Here is an 8,904-nt window from a genome sequence, read left to right on the forward strand (position 1 = left end):
TCTATCCCTTCCCAAAACAACACCCATTAAAATGTACATAGCACATATAATGTCGAAAGGGATTCAAGAGTAAAACCATGTTCTAATCCCAAAATGATTGGACGGAGTTGAACTCGACGCAACCAACCTCCAGTTCCGTTAATAAAAGCTTTGAGTGGCGTGCGGTCCAACGCACCTAGATAATTGCTCCGAAAGTGTTCGCACACACAAACGGCATAATACATGAAGGTAAGAGAAAGATGTACAAGTAAAGAAACATGGAGTTGTTTTGGTGAAATTGATAAGACAAACATACATACGTTTATGAGAACCTGGTGCACTTACTAAGTTCCAAAATGCTACAGTTCTAAACCTAAAAGCAAGAAAGAAAGCATAAAATAAAACCCTAAAGAAATGAAGCCACGTTGTACGTGAAAAGAGGCAAAAATGAAAAGAAACATAGCTAAGAAGAAAAGCTTACAGCACCTGGTATTCCCAGGCGGTCTCCCATCCAAGTACTAACCAGGCCCGACCCTGCTTAGCTTCCGAGATCGGGCGTGTTCAGAGTGGTATGGCCGTAAGCCATAAAAGCGGCGAAAAATGCGCCTTTATGCAATACATCGACAGCGTGGCTACAGACACAATCACCCGATTAAGCTCTTGTCGAAGCGATAAAACAATGCCTTACACAATGCCTTGATGTTTTTGCTTTCTTTTTTTCATTGCTTTAACATGCTCTTCCTCTCTGCAATATGCTGGATGATCCGTTGCTTAAAATGATATGAAGTTTAGTTTATGGGATCATTATACAGCGTATCGCTGTATTGGACACTTCTAGCTAGAGCAAGCTAAGCTGTGGTTAGTTCCTACAACTAACGTGAGCTAGCTACCTGTCCATCCATACGTTCAGTGAACAAATACGCGACAACTCAAGAGATCCAGCTGTGCACAACCGCACTGTTTCACAATACCAAGCCAGCTTGTGTACCCCGACAATTCTGTCTACTCGCTGTGATGCTGCGTTTTCTTCTGGCACTGTTAACATCACGAGGCAAGCGGCAGTACTGGGTCTGTGAACCTTTACTGTAAAAACATGGAAAAATGAAATTGCGTGCGTGTGTTTGCATGTGAGAGAGAGAGACTGGCAGACTCTCCTCCCCTCAAGGTCCGTTAGTAAAAAAAAAAATTTCATCTGGAAATCTAAGTTGCTATATTGTGCTGTGTAATGTTAAGCGCAGCACAACAATGTCCTGTAGGTCACATAAATAACGTAAGTAGCCTAATGTCATAATAACAAATATGAACAGGAATGATCAACCACTACAAACAGCATGTTAAAATACTAAAAATAACGAGTTGATTACAAATCGAGTAAACATTTAGAAAGTGAAACTTAACCAGAAAACCCATATTCTATCATTTAACCAATGAAAGCTAGAAAATCACAACAACAAAAAACAACACAATAACATGTCGAAAAGATCTGCGCTAACATTAACAAGCATCGCTGTCACCATAGCAACCACAGCAGCTGGGGTTTTTACACAGGATACAAGATTTCATGACATTGCGATTAGCAAAATAACATTTTCAAAAGAAACATAAAATAAACAATAATATCTCTGTACCTTTGATGACATATAAACATGTAAAAATTGCTTGTTAGTATTTGTGTGTGTGTGTGTGTGTGTGTGTGTGTGTGTGTGTACTACCCATGTAATAATAAATTATGAGTACCAGTGAGAAGTCCCAAAAAAAAACACATGCACAATAAATGATGCTAAAGGACTCTTCAGCTGCAGTTTATTTCTGTACATATGATACACGCTGTTCTACAAGTTACACATGCTTTGGAATCATAACTCACTGTGTTGAAGTCTCTGTACAAATCAACACATTAAAGTTGGAAATCTTTGGAAACTGGGAAAGGTTTTCCATGCTGTTTTCTGTGTGGTGGAGTGATACAGGTGCAGATGCACACAGTATGAGTGTAATGTCTTGTGATAGTTACCCTCCACCACAGTGTGTTCATGGACTGTGTGTTTGAAATGCACATATGCTGTGTGTATATATATTTATATATGTATGTAAATTAAAACACAGGATTAACACAGAAAAGTTTGTATATTTTAACAAAGTAGGTAAAACAAAAGTATATTAAGAAAAAATGAACTTACCTGTGATTTTTTTGTGGAGAGTCTTCCATGTTGACTTTATTCACTTTTATTAAGAAATAATATTTTTTCCACTCTGCTTGGACGCAGTTGGTTTCTCTGTTTGAAAATAACTTCCCTGGCTTTGAAGAAAACACTTTCACATGGTACTGAGGAGGCAGAGGTGCACAAGTATCCCACAGCAAACCTGTAGAGATTTGGATATATGCACCTCTGCCTCTCCCAGTACTGGAGGGGACCCTGTGTTCTGCTTTTCTTCAGTTCTGCCAGGTCTGCACTTCAACTGTGGCATCAGCAGTGACATTGTGTGTTCTTCTGGCCTCCATGAATGTGGCATCAAAATCACACCAGTTTGTTTCCTGAGAAGCAAAACCAGATAATATGAATGAGGTCATAACTCTGAAATTGACTTTAACCCAATGCAAAAATATTAACCAGGTCTTTCAGCTACAGCATCTTGTGATGTTGAAGCTGCAGCTGGTATTGAATGTGACTGTCTAGACCCTATTACATTGGTACATTCAAAGGTGAGTTGTTTTATTCCTTTATCTGCCTTTTTTGGGCTAAAGGATCCAAGTGATTTGTATCTTGGGTCTAGTAGCATTGCCAGCGATATAATGCTCATGCTGTGTGGAGCTTTTCCCTAAGGAGTCTGATGAGGTCTTTCCCAGTTCACTAGCTACTGGGACCGTTGCCTTTGCTGCCTCTTCCTGGAGCATCTTTTCCACCATTTTCAATAATAGCACCACTTTGGAGCCAGATACCTTTTTCTCTTCTGACAGCACCACAGTGGCCGTGTGAAAAGGAGACAGTATAGACAGGAGCTCACAAACATTATTGTACTCATCAGAGGTCAGCGCAGGAATACCAGTTTGTAAGCCTGCCAGTGCTTACAGGCTCCCTGAGTTCTACTAATCGCTCCAGCATTTGAAAGCTGCTGTACCACCTTGTTTCAACCTCCTGAATCAGTTTCTTTTTTGGTTTTCCCATATGCTCTTGAACAAGGTCCAGCTTCTCCTTTAACAATAAAAACCTAAACGTTACATATGTAGCAATATAAAACAATGTGTAAACAAATGTGAAAATAATGTTACTAACTTTGACAGTTGTGCTGCTTCTAAAATAGCCCACCAGCTTCCTTGCCTTTGTAGGAATGGCAGACAGCACTGGGGTTAGTTCAAGAGCTTTTTTAACAACTATATTCAGGGTGTAAGCAATGCAGAAGGCATGATGCAGCTTCAGCTGTTTACCACAGGCAATCATATCAGATGCGCCATCAGTAACTAGACATGTTACTTTGGATTTTATTTCCCATTCTTCCATAAGAGAGGATTTCACACAGGCCAAATTTTCAGCTGTGTGCGCCTGTGGGAATTTCACTACACCGAGTAATGTGGACTTCAGTCATGTGTTGTCATCTATAAAATGGCAGGTCACAGCCAAGTAGTTTGTCTGCTGTCACACTCACTGCAGGAACTTTCTGGACCTCAACTTTGGTCTTCTCTTTCTCTTGTTGATATTTGGTCTCAACCATGGCCTTTGCGGTCTAAAGGGAAGGAAGAAAATATTATTTTTTTAATACTACTCTCATAATTTATCCATGTCACCACACATACTTTCCTAGTTGGGAAAATATAGGTTGGATCAAATTTTGCTACTAAATCCCTGAAGCCTTTATCCTCAACTGTGCTAAATGGCTGTGTGTCTCTAACAATCATGAAGACCAAAGCCTCATCCAGCTCTTCCTTTCTGGTCACTGCTTTGTAAAGATTAGATTACACTTTGTCATTTTTACACTTTGTAATCCAATCCAAACTACAAATAACATGTAAGGTGCAGAGAATAATGCAGTATATAAATATATATATATAGTATATACACATTATATTTATATATATATATATATATATATATATATATATATATATATATATATATATATATATATATATATGCATATTATGTTAACAGTGAATAAAATTAAATTAGGTTATGGTTTAATTACAGTATTTGCATGTCAGAAGTCATTACATGAACATGTGCACATGTTTTGTTTTTATTTTTTGATGTGTGTGATGAATGTAGCATCGTGGTCAATGTCATTATTATCATGGTTGATTAACAAATATGAAAATTGGAAACCCATACCCACCTTGGCTGGATCCAACTCTATCCCCCTCATTATACATGACAAGTACAAAAACACAGATGAGATGTTGTTGTTGTATCCCAGTGGCTTGGAATGGAAAAAAAAAAAGACTTGTGAATATTATAGTAGTAACACATTTCATTATTTACAGGCATATTATGTGCAATACCTTATTTGTAGAGATCTGCTCAAAGTGTTTCCATACAGGGGAAACCCTTTTCCTTTTAGCAGGCTCCATGAAAACAAGCTCATCAATGTCACAGGCAAATTGACAGAACACAAACATGCAAATTTTGCATGGATCCATTGCGCTTTATGTGTGTTCATAAATTGTGCCAACACTCGAAATGCTTCCTGAACCAGTGAGGTTTCAGGCATCATCAGTGACGTCATTCATCCTTAAAGAAGCAAGCCTCGATACATGTTTCATAAAAGACTTCCTGGAGCTCTCGACATGTGCTCCGAAGCCTCGGCACAGTAGGGGCCATCACTAGTATCTCACTTGGAGTGAGGAGTAGGAGTGAAGGGTGAGAGTGAGGAGTAGGAGTGTGGGGTGAGAGTGAGAGGTGAGAGTGAGGGATGAGAGTGAGTAGGAGTGAGGGGTGAGAGTGAGTAGGAGTGAGGGGTGAGAGTGAGGAGTAGGAGTGAGAGTGAGGGTTGACAGTGAGTAGGAATGAGGGGAGAGAGTGAGGGGTGAGATTGAGGAGGGGGGTGAAAGTAAGGAGTAGGAGTGATGAGTGAGAGTGAGGTGTGAGAGTGAGTAGGAGTGATGGGTGAGTGAGGAGTAGGAGTGAGCAGTGATAGTGAGGGGTGAAAGTGGGTAGGTGTGAGGGGTGAGAGAGTAAGTAGGAGTGAGGGGTGAGAATGAGAAGTGAGAGTGAGGGGTGAGAGAGTAAATAGGAGTGAAGGGTGAGAATGAGGAGTAGAAGTGAGGGGTGTGAGCCACTCAAACTAGGAGGTGCACCATATTAAAAACATCAAGGAAGCATTAACAAGAGAGCCTGACATTCTACCCGACTCACATGAACATGTAGGGAATTCCACAGCAAGATATTTAAAAAATAAATGTTTTGTTTTAGTTGAGAGGAAATTCAACTATGAAATTTAAAACAAGCCTCGTAAGATGTTTATGGTCATCTCTGGGATTCCAGTAAAAGGACAAAATGTAGATAATGTAAAATCAGGCAAAAATTAAAATGTAATCACAACCTCAAAGACAGAAACCAAGAAAAGTGTCTTGTAATCTAATCTGGATTCACAACCGCATGAGATGAATTTCTCAGATGTGTTTTCTTCTTCTCTTTCCCCCTGGTTTGCTTTAGTCTGTTGTCCAGTTTGTGGACATAGTGCCCATCACTTGTGAAACAGAATGTATGTCATGAATAAATGTCTTGTTTGGTCCTTCCTATTGTCCGTCTCTATGGTTTCCTTTCTCATGTTTCACTTTTCCAGTCCTGTTCCAGTCCCTGTTTTGGTTTTCACTGTTCATGATTTGCACCTGCGCCTTGTTTAGTGTTCATTAGTTCAAGTATTTAAACCCTGTCTGGTTCCCTGTGTTTTTGCTGTTCATTGCGTGTGTTTGTGTGGAATGTATTGCATGTATTGCATGTATTGCATGTATTGCATGTATTGCATGTATTGCATGTATTGCATGTATTGCATGTATTGCATGTATTGCATGTATTGCATGTATTGCATGTATTGCATGTATTGCATGTGTGTAAGCTCGTCTTTGTTTCTAAGCCTCTGTTTATGTTAGCCTGTTTGATTCTAGCTGTTTTGTTTTTCCTTAACTCCGTATGTTACTTCTTTCTGTTATAGCTGCTTTCCCTGTTTGCCTTCGTGTGCTTTTGGTTTGTGTTTCCTAGGCTTTGTTATCCTAGCCCTTGTTTTTGTTATGTATTCTATGACCCTGGACTACTCTGACTACAACTCTGGATTTGCCCCTAAGAAATCTCGCTCTCCTCCGCACATGCGACCACCTCATTACCGCTCACCATTACAATAACCTGAACAATAAGGGGAACTCTTAAATAAAACATGTTGACAAATGGCAACTAAACTATTTAAACTATTCAAAGATACTGCAGACAAAATTGTCTGTTTTTCCATGACTTGACAAAAGTATTTACAGTTGCATTAAATTACATCACAGGATCGCATAGTAATATTTCCATAAACATATTTACAGTACTGGGCAGATCCTCTTATAGTGATTGATACATATTCATCAATATGAATCAAACCTTACTGTACCTGCTCTACCAGGTGAGCTTCAGGAGCGCTCTAATCATGTATACATACACTGATCTTTGACCCCTGAATGGGACAGAGAAAGGCAGTGCGGATCTGTGTGTGTGTGTATTTAAACATACAGAGTTATAATTATATGTGTATGTATGAGATTGGTCACTGTGACAAGATCAAGAGGGATTGTGGGATCAAATTCAATCAAATTCAATCAGGAAGTAACTAGTACAGTGATGGAGAACTGTTTAGAAATCAAACTAAAACAAATATGGATCTTGTAGAGAGATATTGTTGTAAATGTAGAATAGAAACATACTCAGAGTTCAAAGTGAATGAACCAGTGGAGAGAATGAGCTACACAAAGGGGGGGGGGGGGTGTACACAACAACAACAACAACAACAACCACCACCCTGATCACCACCTGTACTCCGTCATAACTATGATCACTGCTGAAGCTCCAGTCTGTCATATTAACACACAGCATAATTACTGCACCATCACTGACTACATTTACATATTAACACACAGCATAATTACTATACCATCACTGACTACATTTACATATTAACACACAGCATAATTACTGCACCATCACTGACTACATCTACATATTAACACACAGCATAATTACTGCACCATCACTGACTACATTTACTTATTAACACACAGCATAATTACTGCACCATCACTGACTACATTTACATATTAACACACAGCATAATTACTGCACCATCACTGACTACATTTACATATTAACACACAGCATAGTTACTGCACCATCACTGACTACATTTACATATTAACACACAGCATAATTACTGCACCATCACTGACTACATTTACTTATTAACACACAGCATAATTACTGCACCTTCACTGACTACATTTACTTATTAACACACAGCATAATTACTACAGTAAACAGTGGTATTGAGGCTGAAGTATTTGTTGATTTATTGAGGGTCGTATGTAGAGGGATTGAGCTCCAGGACAAGGCCAAACTAAAAAAAAACAAAACATAAGACACACTAGAAATAAAACTACTATTATTATTATTATTATTATTATTATTATTATTGGTTACATTTATTTAGCACCTTTCTCAAACTCAAGGACACTTTACAGACAGAAATCATCTTTTATTCTGAAATCACTGATAGACTGATGAGAAGCGGCAGCCAATTTACACACACAGTCTGTCAGAAACCACAGACCCCTGTGGGACTGAAGGGTGCAGGGGAAGGGGAGGAGGTTCAGACCAGGACAGAGCAGCACCCATAGCTGGACATACACACATACGCAGAGCAGCACCCATAGCTGGACATATACACACATACGTAGAGCAGCACCCATAGCTGGACATATACACACATACGTAGAGCACCACCCATAGCTGGACATATACACACACACGTAGAGCACCACCCATAGCTGGACATATACACACACACGTAGAGCACCACCCATAGCTGGACATACACACATACGTAGAGCAGCACCCATAGCTGGACATATACACACATACGCAGAGCACCACCCATAGCTGGACATACACACATACGTAGAGCAGCACCCATAGCTGGACATATACACACATACGCAGAGCACCACCCATAGCTGGACATATACACACATACGCAGAGCACCACCCATAGCTGGACATATACACACATACGCAGAGCACCACCCATAGCTGGACATATACACACACACGTAGAGCACCATCCATAGCTGGACATACACACATACGTAGAGCACCACCCATAGCTGGACATATACACACATACGCAGAGCACCACCCATAGCTGGACATACACACATACGTAGAGCAGCACCCATAGCTGGACATATACACACATACGTAGAGCAGCACCCATAGCTGGACATATACACACATACGTAGAGCACCACCCATAGCTGGACATATACACACATACGTAGAGCACCACCCATAGCTGGACATATACACACACACACAGAGCAGCACCCATAGCTGGACATATACACATACGTAGAGCAGCACCCATAGCTGGACATATACACATACGTAGAGCACCACCCATAGCTGGACATATACACACATACGTAGAGCAGCACCCATAGCTGGACATATACACACACACGTAGAGCACCACCCATAGCTGGACATATACACACACACACAGAGCAGCACCCATAGCTGGACATATACACATACGTAGAGCAGCACCCATAGCTGGACATATACACATACGTAGAGCACCACCCATAGCTGGACATATACACACATACGTAGAGCAGCACCCATAGCTGGACATACACACATACGTAGAGCAGCACCCATAGCTGGACATATACACACAGACGTAGAG

At 40.2% G+C, this 8,904-nt stretch overlaps 1 pseudogene; it reads right to left on the reverse strand.

Moving 5' to 3' along the window:
• Positions 1–453: 453 nt before the first annotated feature.
• On the reverse strand, positions 454–562 carry LOC118241492 (5S ribosomal RNA; annotated as a pseudogene).
• Positions 563–8,904: the final 8,342 nt, after the last annotated feature.

The sequence above is a fragment of the Electrophorus electricus genome, chromosome 1, assembly GCF_041902795.1.
Source record: "Electrophorus electricus isolate QZ-2024a chromosome 1, ASM4190279v1, whole genome shotgun sequence".
Taxonomy (NCBI): Eukaryota; Metazoa; Chordata; class Actinopteri; order Gymnotiformes; family Gymnotidae; genus Electrophorus; species Electrophorus electricus.